Consider the following 10,761-nt stretch of genomic DNA (forward strand, 5'->3'; position numbering starts at 1 on the left):
GATTCGGGCAGTCATTCATCAAGCGCGTGCACACCTGATGCAGAGGGAAAAGAGAAACATAATGGGACATCAGAAGCATACTGATGACACCGTGCCTGAGTCCTGTGAATCGCTTATCCTAGCAGTTTTGTGTAGATGCTAAAAGGAGACAAGATGGGAGCTTGAGGGAAAATTCTCATAGGGAAGAGCACTTTCTGGAACATGGCTCTGTGGAGGGTAGAACTTTTTAAAAGTCACTCCTGCTGCTCCCAACATGTGCAAGTATTTCAGGAGGACATTATGGTCCCAGAGATCCTGCAGAATCAAGAAGGTTCCTGTTGGCACCCTTTATGGCAGGGGTGGGGAACGTGGCCCTCCACACATTGTTTGGACTCTCAAAATCAAGTCTAGAGATTAAAAGGTGGCAAAAGGTTATGGAAAACGACCTGATGAACTGAGTATGCAGCGCTCATCTCGCTTTACTGGCCAAGGGAGCTGGCGATTGTCCACAGAAAGTTTTTCCGGGTCATGTGGCCAGCATGTGGTGAAACCAGAGCAGTGCACTGAAGAAGAAGAAGAAGAAGAAGAAGAAGAAGAAGAAGAAGAAGAAGAAGAGGAGGAGGAGTTTGGATTTGATATCCTGCTTTATCACTACCCGAAGGAGTCTCAAAGCGGCTAACATTCTCCTTTCCCTTCCTCCCCCACAACAAACACTCTGTGAGGTGAGTGGGGCTGAGAGACTTCAAAGAAGTGTGACTGGCCCAAGGTCACCCAGCAGCTGCATGTGTAGGAGCAGAGCCGCGAACCCGGTTCCCCAGATTACGAGACTACCGCTCTTAACTACTACCCCACCCTGGCTCTCCCCACCCTGGCTCTCTGAAACGCCGTTTACCTTCCCACCAGAGCGGTACCTATTTATCTACTTGCACTTTGACATGCTTTTGAACTGCTAGGTGGGCAGGAGCTGGGACTGAACAACGGGAGCTCACCCTGTCATGGGGATTCGAACTGCTGACCTTCTGATCAGTAAGCCCTAGGCTCTGTGGTTTAGATCACAGCACCACCTGCATCCAGTTATAGAGCTCCAGTTTAGAGGTTCTAAATGGAAGGTCCATGTTGGTAAATAATGTTAATTTCAGAAACAGGTTATGGTTTGTAAGGGCTCCTGTGGATTCCCAGACCATAGTGTCATCCGAATCCCTTTTACACCTGAAAAATGGCGTCTAGAAATGGAAGCTACCATAGTAGCCATTATAAAATAGAAGAAAGAAGACACTGTGATGCCGTGAAGAGCTTTTAAACACACAGAGAGAGAGACACAAATGTGCTAACGTTGAGGATAGGGCATATTCACGCAGGAACACTTTTCAACAATCTGTCTTTGCAGCCTTTTAGCTGTTGTGACTTGGGAGATAAAATGGGCCTTGTACCAGCTTCTAATGAAGTAGGCATTACTCTTCAACTGCCAGAATAAATCAACCACTAAGGCATCACAGCACTTGTCATTGTCTTCTTTGTCTTATTCAGCTAGAGAAGGCTTCTGTTTGACACACACCATCAGCTAGAAAAGCTAGGGCATGATAAGCAGTGCCTGACAATGCAATCCTAGGCTTGCCTGACTCTGAGGTCTCTCATATGGAGTTCAATGGGATGTTTTCCCAAGCTAAGTGTGCATAGGATAGCAGCCTCTGGTGCATTAACAATTCCAGCAAGCAAGTGGTCTAGTCACTGCACTGCCGGCCTAACTGCCTTGGTAGGAGGAGTGACAAAACGAGAGGGAGCAGGGGAGCAAAATGAACTTCAGTGACAAAATTTGCAGCTCTGGGAATGTTAATGTCTGATTGGACTACAATATTCAAGCATTTCCTTTTGTTATTTTTGCATCCTTGAGCTTTGGAGCAGACTTGCTGTAGAGCAGCAGGAGCAGGGGCGGTGCAAGGCTTTTTGCTGCTTTAGGGAAAAAAGTCCCCCCCCCCAATACCATGTATAGAAACTGACTGGACTGGCAATTTTAATCTTGCTTCAGCACTAGCAACGGGACAGCATTCTCCTCTCCACCTGAGGGCAGTAGACTCATTGAAAAGGTGTATGGTAGGCTGTGTGGAGCACAGCTCTGATGTCCCAACAGAGGAATGACGAAGGAACTCGGGAGAAATGGCTGCGGTGCAGTGGGGCTTCTGTCTCACCACCTGGGACAATTGTCCCACTCTGCCCAACGGTAGGGTCGGCCCTGAGCAGAAGCAGTGAGAATGAGTGGGAATGCAGTATTTTTGGAGCTCTTTGAGGCAGCTATTCAAGGGGAAACACAGCCTTTTCTCCAGATGGCGCCCCCATTGCTACCGCGACTGCAGCATGAGAAGGAGAGGCCGTGGCTCAGTGTCAGAGACCATGCTCTGCATGTATAAAGCCCCATATTCAGTCCCTGGCACATCCAGTTAAAGGTTTTCAAATAGCAAGGCTGAAAAGAGCTCTGTGGGTGACCCTGGAGAGCTGCTGCCAGTCAGCATAGACAGATCTGGGTTATGTGAATAATTGGTCTGACTCTGTATAAGGCAGCACCTTCCGCTTAATTAATTACTATCCCATCTTTCGGATCCAAAGATCCCCCAAGGCAGCTCTCTCACACACAAAACCCCAGTATAGCTGTAGTTAACGAGGAGTCTACAGGTGTCACAAGCGCCGACTGGATATTCCCTGTGACACATACATTGACTGGCAAAGCAAGTTCCTCTAACCTGTCCCTACCCTTTTTGGGTCCTTCTGTTTAAATATAGAAAATCCACCTTGTTACTGTCCTCCCTCTCTTCTTCACCATCCAACTGTTTTGCAAACCCCTTTTCTTTGTTGGATTTCGCTCGTTTGTCGTCTTCTTCTTCTTCAGTTATTTAAACAAGGGTGATGATAGCCTGGCTAACTGTGGGCCCCTCCACTACGTGGAGATAGCAGGTCTTATCATTCCTTGGGACTGTGGGATTATCATATAGATTAAAAATACAGTTGGGGGATGCTTCATCTAAGCAGGCCGCTAAACAAAAATAGGCCGTTGGGGAATGAAGTCTGCTTCATTAAAAGTTCGGAAATGCAAAAATGTACTTGCCACTCCCCTGCCCCCGCACTTGACAGAGGCTCTGCACCTTTTTTTTAACAGCTGAATGACAGGCAGATTATTCAGCAGTTGAAGATGCAGTGAAGGAACTCAACAAGTGTAGCTTTCCATATCTCTCATGCAGTCGTTAATGCAGTATCAGTACTTCTGACCTTTTGTTTAACCACAACAAAAACACACATAGCTGAATGTGTCTATGAAAGGGCAAGTAGCTAAGATTAAACACCTGATATTTTGCTGCCTAAGGAGCAGCAGAAATCTCACCCACCCCCCACCGCCTTCGAGGCAAGGTATATAATATATTATCCAATGTTTGTTTTGGCAACTCAGAAAATCTCCCAAGCACCTCTCTCCTTCCCTGGCAATAAAGATTCAACAACCATTTAAATAGCTAACAATCTGCTGCCCTTTTATGACACCTCGAATGAGGAGCCTGATGGCATTTCATGCTTGCAGGGATGCCATCTCCCCCTCAGGATTGTGGGTGCTCACCGCTGCAACACAGACATGCAACGTCACATGCACATCACACACACTATGACATCACATGACATCATGCACACTATGTGTTGGCATGTGCATCATGTGACGTAGCATGTCCACATTGCAACGGCCAGAGGTGGCAGCTGGCGAGTTGCGGAGGATGGAGCTGAACTGCTTTTCTCTCGCTGCTGCCTGCTGGCTTTTTTAATTGACTTTGTGGGTGCCTGGCCCCCACAATTATATTATTGTGGGTGCCCAAACACCCATGGCCCCCTGAGGTTGGCTCCTATGATTGGGAAGCGAATTGAGAAGACAGGGATGAGAAGGTGAGACAGGAATGTGAGTGGTAGCTCAGGCTCCATGTAAAACAAAACATAGGAATGCAGGAAGCTGTTTTACACTGAGTAAGACCATTGATCCTTCTAGGCCAGTATGGCTTACACTGATTGGCATCAAATGTCTTGGGTTCTAGGCAGGGGGCTAGCCCTGCCTGGAAGGATTGGCAGAGATTGACTCTGGTGCCTCCTGCATGCAAAGCAGATGCTATGCTATTGAGTTATGGCCCTTCCCCAACAGACCACTCCACTGATTTACTTCTACAATTTGTACTCAGCACCTTCATTGCGACAGCTAACACACTCCATTCATCTGCTCTTGGTGAATGAGATAAAGAGGAAATAGATTAGCAGCCTCTCTAGCATGTTTAGGCTCTTGAAGAAAGAGAAGATAAATATTTCCCCTCCAAGGTGCTTGAAACAGACAAGCTAGGTTTTGTTTTTCTTCTTTAAACTATAAACCCCCATGATGAATGAAAACCTTGGTTTCAGGAACATTTGACAGCATCTTTCAAAAGCTGTCTCTCTCTCTCCCCCACAGTCATACACCCTTGTTTTCTATGAGAAGCAACGCTTGGAAAATGTCAAGCGGCTTTGCTCTGGTTTCCATTATTCATAATAAAAGAGGGAATAGCTCAATTGAACCGAAAGGCAAAGTGTCAGAAGAAAAATTATCTCAACAGAGGGCACAATGAATTTGGGAAACTTCTGGCCACAAAAGACAAGAGACTTAGAACAGGAGGATTTAGAAGAGCGTAGGGATAAGACTTTCATTGGGACAGAAAGCTTTATCAGGGCTTACAACAATAAACATTCAGTGTTAATTACACAACTGGGGCATCTATATTCCAAAAAGCAAAGCACTTTTTCCCATTGAAAGGGTCTAAAACAAAGTGATATTCTGCAGGTATGGCTTTCCTCATTGTTCCAAACAGGAAAGGCTGTGTCTGTGGAAATTATAGCTTCTTCAGAAGTCCTACCCATTTTGGAATGTGGTTACATCATCATCATCATCATCATCATCATCATCCATCTGGCTGGGTTGCCCCCTACCCCAGAACCATTTGGGAACCCTGAGACCTAGGGAGCTGAATACACTGCAGGGGTTTGGACTAGATGACCCCTGCTGCTTAGTGTTAAACAAATCCACTTATTGTAAAGCTGGCTTGCATCTTATGTGGGGGTTCAGTTCCAACTGTAATGCGTGAATGCGAAAAGCACATACAGTATAGCCAAAATCACATTACCCTTACTTTCTGTAAGGCGGCAGGTGACAGGCAGTATCTCTACCAGTCTCAGTGGTAGAGCAGGCCTTGTCTGGGAAGCAAGGCCGAGAGCTTAAAAGCTTTTCTCATGCCAGGGCAGCTTGGGGTTACCCAGCATGAAAAGAGCTTTTAAACTCTGCACACCAGCTCTGGGATTGGTAGGGATGCTCTTGTGAGATCTCATGGGACAATCTGACTTCTCATGAGATCTTGCAAAAGGATCTCCATCATGGCCACATATTGCTGAAATGGCACAAGTTAAATGTGTGTAAGATTCGAGTGTACTGTATATCCAACTCATATAACGTTTTTTAAAATAGGCTGCATAGAAATATAGAAATCAAGTGATTCCATGGAAGCTCATTGTGTTTTGGTCAAAAGGACCATTTCTCTTCAGGGTCAATTTCAGTCAGTACCAGATATTTTATTTTTTTTCATTTTACAGAAGAACTGGCTGCGTGCAGTGTTTGTTCGTTTGTTTGTTAAATTTATATACCGCCCTTCATCCAAGGATCACAGGGTGGATTACAGTACAAAAACACAGAAATACAAAACATCGTAACAAACAAAACAATACCCCATCCACCCAGTTTAAAAGGTCATAGATTGTTTAATAGCCAAAGACCTGAGTGAAGAGGAATGTTTTTGCCTGGCATCTAAAGATGAGGGCGTCATGAGGGCGCCAGGTGAGCCTCCCTGTGGAGGCTCATAAACAGAGAGCCACCGCAGAAAATGCTTGTTCTTGTGTTGCCACCCTCTGGACCACTCATGGAGGGGGCACACAAAGAAGGGCCTCAGATGGTGATTGCAGGGTCCAGGTCAGTTCATATGGGGAGAGGTGGTCTTTGCTGTATTGTGGCCCTGAGCTGTTGGTTGGTTGACTAGTGCCTGTGATATCATGAAGCCACCTGCACCCCTCAACTGAAAAAATCTGATTGTGTGTGGGTGTGCAGGTGTGTGTTTAAGTGCTGGAATGGAAAGACATGCAAGTACTCCTTTTAAGCAAAAGAGGCAGGGTAGGGTAGGGTGGAATGGAAAGTCTGTGTGGTAGATCAGCATTCAAAATGGAGACAAGTACAGTGGTACCTTGAGTTACAAATGCCTCAGGTTACAAACGCTTCAGGTTACAAACTCCTCTAACCTGGAAGAGTTACCTCTAGTTGAGAACTTTGCCCCAGGATGAGAACGGAAATCGTGTGCCGGTGGCGCAGCAGCAGCAAGAGGCGCCATTAGCGAAAGCACACCTTTAGTTAAGAATAGTTTCAGGTTAAGAATGGACCTCTGGAACGAATTATGTTCATAACTAGAGGTACCACTGTACTGATATTTTTTTGTATTGTGGAAGGTGAAGACCAGGGCTCAAAGTACAAGAGAGAGAGAAAGTGCTGATCCCTGCTTTCAGATGTGATCTGTGTACAGATTAGACAGGGCTATTGCATGAAGCCACTGCAGTAAGGGTCGGGGCAGTGAGACTGACATTGTGGTACAAGCAACAGATGAAATTACACTTTCCTAAATACATGCTGCATTTGGCCAGGCAGACCTTTTTCTCAAGGCCTCTCAAGGCCTCCTTTCAGTTTGGTAAAGTGGCGCTATAAGGGGAAAGTTGTGGGGCCTGGGGCATCCTCTCCTTTGAGCCAAAGTAGACTCCAGAGCTTACTGGAGATGGTTGTGGAGATGTTTCAGACCAGTACATTGATAGAGATGACTGTAGGAACCTGTCCATTGTGAGGCTGGAATTAATCTCATTATAGACAGCTCTGCAAGATGCACTACTTTTGTCTGAGTTGATTTTAGCATTCCTAGCCCAATCTGTGGCCACTATGCAGAGGGAATCAAGATTTTACCGCAAAACCATCTGGATCTCAACTGCATCAGATTACAATGCTTCACCTTGTTAATGGAAAAAGGTGTTAGAGAAACAGTTCAACAGTAAGTTAAGAATTAGCTTAACAGGCTTTGTTAAGGACTGGAAGGCACAGATGAAACCTCACTGAGCTCAAAAGGACTTGCAACCATTGTCTCTCTGGTTTTTCTCATGTTGCAGCTGAGCAGCAGCCCTGACCTAGCAAGTGCCATCAAAGTGCAGGCAGGTTTTTTGTGATCAGGGTTGAAGCTGCACTGTTCTCAAAAAAACAAAAGAGGTTCTTGTTTGAAAGGAAGCGGCTCCTGCAGCTGTAGATCAGGCAGATACAGAAGACGGAAACTATTGAGGTTTACTTTGACACGAAAAGAGAAAAAGAAGGGGGGCTGCAGGTGAAGTGGAAGGCGAGCACAGCTTCTTCTTGCCCTATAACAGAGCCAGATTAAAGATGATAGGAGCCCCAAGGCTATTTGGGTTTGCACACAGTGGGGAGCTGACTCACATTCAAAGACCCATAGTTTGGCTTGTGTGGCTTCCTCTATGTATTTTTAACATCTGCTTAAATTGCCACCTGGTAGACTTCCACACTCCAAAGTATGTTACAGTTAACCCAAGACCTGTAAAGCATGCTGGAATGTTTTGCCTAGTTATTTCTTTCAACTGTCAGCAAGCCAGAGCTGTTGCTTAGCACTGCTGCATGGAACATTCTGGCACATCAGTAGAGCATTGTGGGTAAAAAGTCCCGAGAGCCAGTGTGGCGAGAGCCAGTGTGGTGTAGTGGTTAAGAGCGGTAGTCTCTAATCTGGGGAACCGGGTTCGCGTCTCCGCTCCTCCACATGCAGCTGCTGGGTGACCTTGGGCCAGTCACACTTCTGTGAAGTCTCTCAGCCCCACTCACCTCACAGAGTGTTTGTTGTGGGGGAGGAAGGGAAAGGAGAATGTTAGCCGCTTTGAGACTCCTTAAAGGGAGTGAAAGGCGGGATATCAAATCCAAACTCTTCTTCTTCTTCTTCTTCTTCTTCTTCTTCTTCTTCTTCTTCTTCTTCTTCTTCTTCTTCTTCTTCTTCTTCTTCTTCTTCTTCTTCTTCTTGTCATGTCTGCCAGATGGGCTATGCCAGAAGGATTTGGGGGACCCTTGGCATTTTAGTGGCAGCTGGGCAGCAGTTGCCCACCATTTTAATTTACTCAATCATACATTTTTTAGATCTATACGGGCATTGAATTTTGGATATATTAAAAGGACAGGGGGCCACTACAAATGGGTGCCAAGCTTCAATCTCATTCCAAAGTGGCACCGCCCATCTCTAAAAGAGCCGTTCAGGTCAGTGAGAGGCAGTGCAGCTGGGGCTGGCTGCTGAGGGGCTCTTTCTGACCCCCTGGAGCCATTAGCTAGTGCCTGACTTGGTACTGGGCCTGTAGGCTGGTCATGCAATGAGGTGTTACCATCAGCATGCTGACACCATGCTTTCCTTTCTCTCTTTCCCCATAGGCAGAAGTGAAATTCCAAGGGAATTGGGGTATTTTTTTGGGTGGTGGTGGGAGCATCCAGCTTTCAGCCCCTCTTCTTCACCAGAGAGCAAGGCTGCTTGCTTTTCTTTCAAAATCTCCCCCTACTCACACAAAAGCCTGACACAAAATAAATGCACAAACTCCAGCAGAAAATATTAGGAGGGTTTATTAAGAATACGTCTAAAGAGAATAAAAGGGAAAGGCAAAGAAGGTGCTTAAAGAAAATAGCTTAAACTTTAATGAAAGAAGCAAGCTTATTTTCTGGAGTCATATACTCACACAATACAATACAATACAATACAATGCAATGCAATGCAATGCAATGCAATGCAATGCAATGCAATGCAATACAATACAATACAATACAATACAATACAATACAATACAATACACAATACAAGGGTCACCTCAATAGTAAACCCATGCAGCAACATTGATGGTGAGGAATGAGGGACCACACCAAACTCACTTCTATGCTGATGGGGTTCAGGGCTTCGTGACTTTGAGTGATAGGGGCTGCAGGGAGGGACAACCTATGAGATGGAGTTGCAGGTAAGCAAGAAAGTAGGGTTAGGACCTTTTTGTAGGGCTAGAAGATGACATGATCAAGGTGTCAATGGCAAAGAGATGCAGCTACCAAAATATCAACTATTGCTGGAGCGATTTAGCTTCTCTGCTTGACAGCAGGGTTTTTCAGCTTCAGAGGAGGAGGGAAAGATGTGGTTTGTCTGCCTCTATGAAATGGAGGTTGAAGGAATGGTATGTAGGTTGGGTAGGTTTCCATGACAACCCCCAGTTCAAATGTCATTTCAGCCACAAACTCACTTAGCAAAACTGGTCTTGTCTCAGACTCATCTCCATTTTGTAGCTGAGGAACCTTTGCCCCAGTTGTGGCACTCCCTCCAAAAGCAGGTTGGGCTGGTGCCTTCTCTGTTGGCCTTGAGATGGGCAGGCAAACCATTTCTTCAATGTTGCCCCAACCCCGCACCAGCCCAATTTTATCCTTACAACAACTTTTTAAAGCTGACTGGCCTGATGTCACCTAGTGCACTTCATGGCAGAGTGAGGATTTGAACCTAGATTTTCCCAGCCTTAGTCCAACACTCTAACCACTACACCTTAATGGCTTCCACTAGGACAATTTCTCCCACCACCACCTGCCTCTTCCCTGCACCAGTTTTAATGCAAGTATCCCTTTGCAGTCTCATCCCCACTGACTATGGTGATGGAAGCATAGTATGATGCTTGTGTGTGCATGCATGTCTAGATATCTATATCTATAAAATGTTCCAGTATGTTTGGGGGAATCTGCTCATGCAGCTGCTACACTCTTCCTTCCCTTGCTACTTCTATTGAGACCTTGGAATACAGTGTGCTGCAGGCCCATTTTACATTTGCTCCCAGTAGGTGTCCGAGCACAATTCAAAGTGTTGGTGCTGACCTTTAAAGCCTTAAATGTCCTCGGTCCTGTATACCTGAAGGAGCATCTCCACCCCCATTGTTCTGCCCAGATACTGAGGTCCAGCACCGAGAGCCTTCTGGCAGTTCCCTCCCTGCGAGAAGTGAGGTTACAGGGAACCAGGCAGAGAGCCTTCTTGGTAGTGGCACCCACCCTGTGGAACATCCTCCCATCAGATGTCAAGGAAATAAACAACTATTGGACATTTAGAAGACATCTGAAGGCAGCCCAGTATAGGGAAGCTTTTAATGTCTGATGTTTTATTATATTTTTAATATTTTGTTGGAAGCCACCCAGAGTGGCTGGGGAAACCCAGCCAGATGGGCGGGGTATTAATAATAATAATAATAATAATAATAATACTGATTAATGGACGCAGGAGAATAGGGAAGCTGCCTCATGCTCAACAAGACCATTGGTCCATCTAAGTGAGTCTAGTCTACACAGACTGACAACAGCTCTCCATGGGTTTCCTGCAGGGGGCATACTCAGCCCCACCTGGATATTGGACATCCATCTAAATACAAAGCAGATGCTCTATCACTAAACCACTACAGCCCACATCCAACATGTGAAGTGCATACAATCCCAGAATTAATTAGATATGGGTGGGATTTCATGGATGAACATTTGAGAGAGGTTGTGTACCTTTAACAGGGGCTGCTTCTGTGTCTTCCCCCCAAAACAGAGATGCAGCAATGAGGAAAGGTGCACAAGAGGAGCTTCCCATCTTGTTGGATTAAGAATTCCCAACACAGTCA

Source organism: Podarcis melisellensis (genome assembly GCF_964234715.1).
Source record: "Podarcis melisellensis genome assembly, chromosome: 1".
Lineage (NCBI taxonomy): Eukaryota > Metazoa > Chordata > Lepidosauria > Squamata > Lacertidae > Podarcis > Podarcis melisellensis.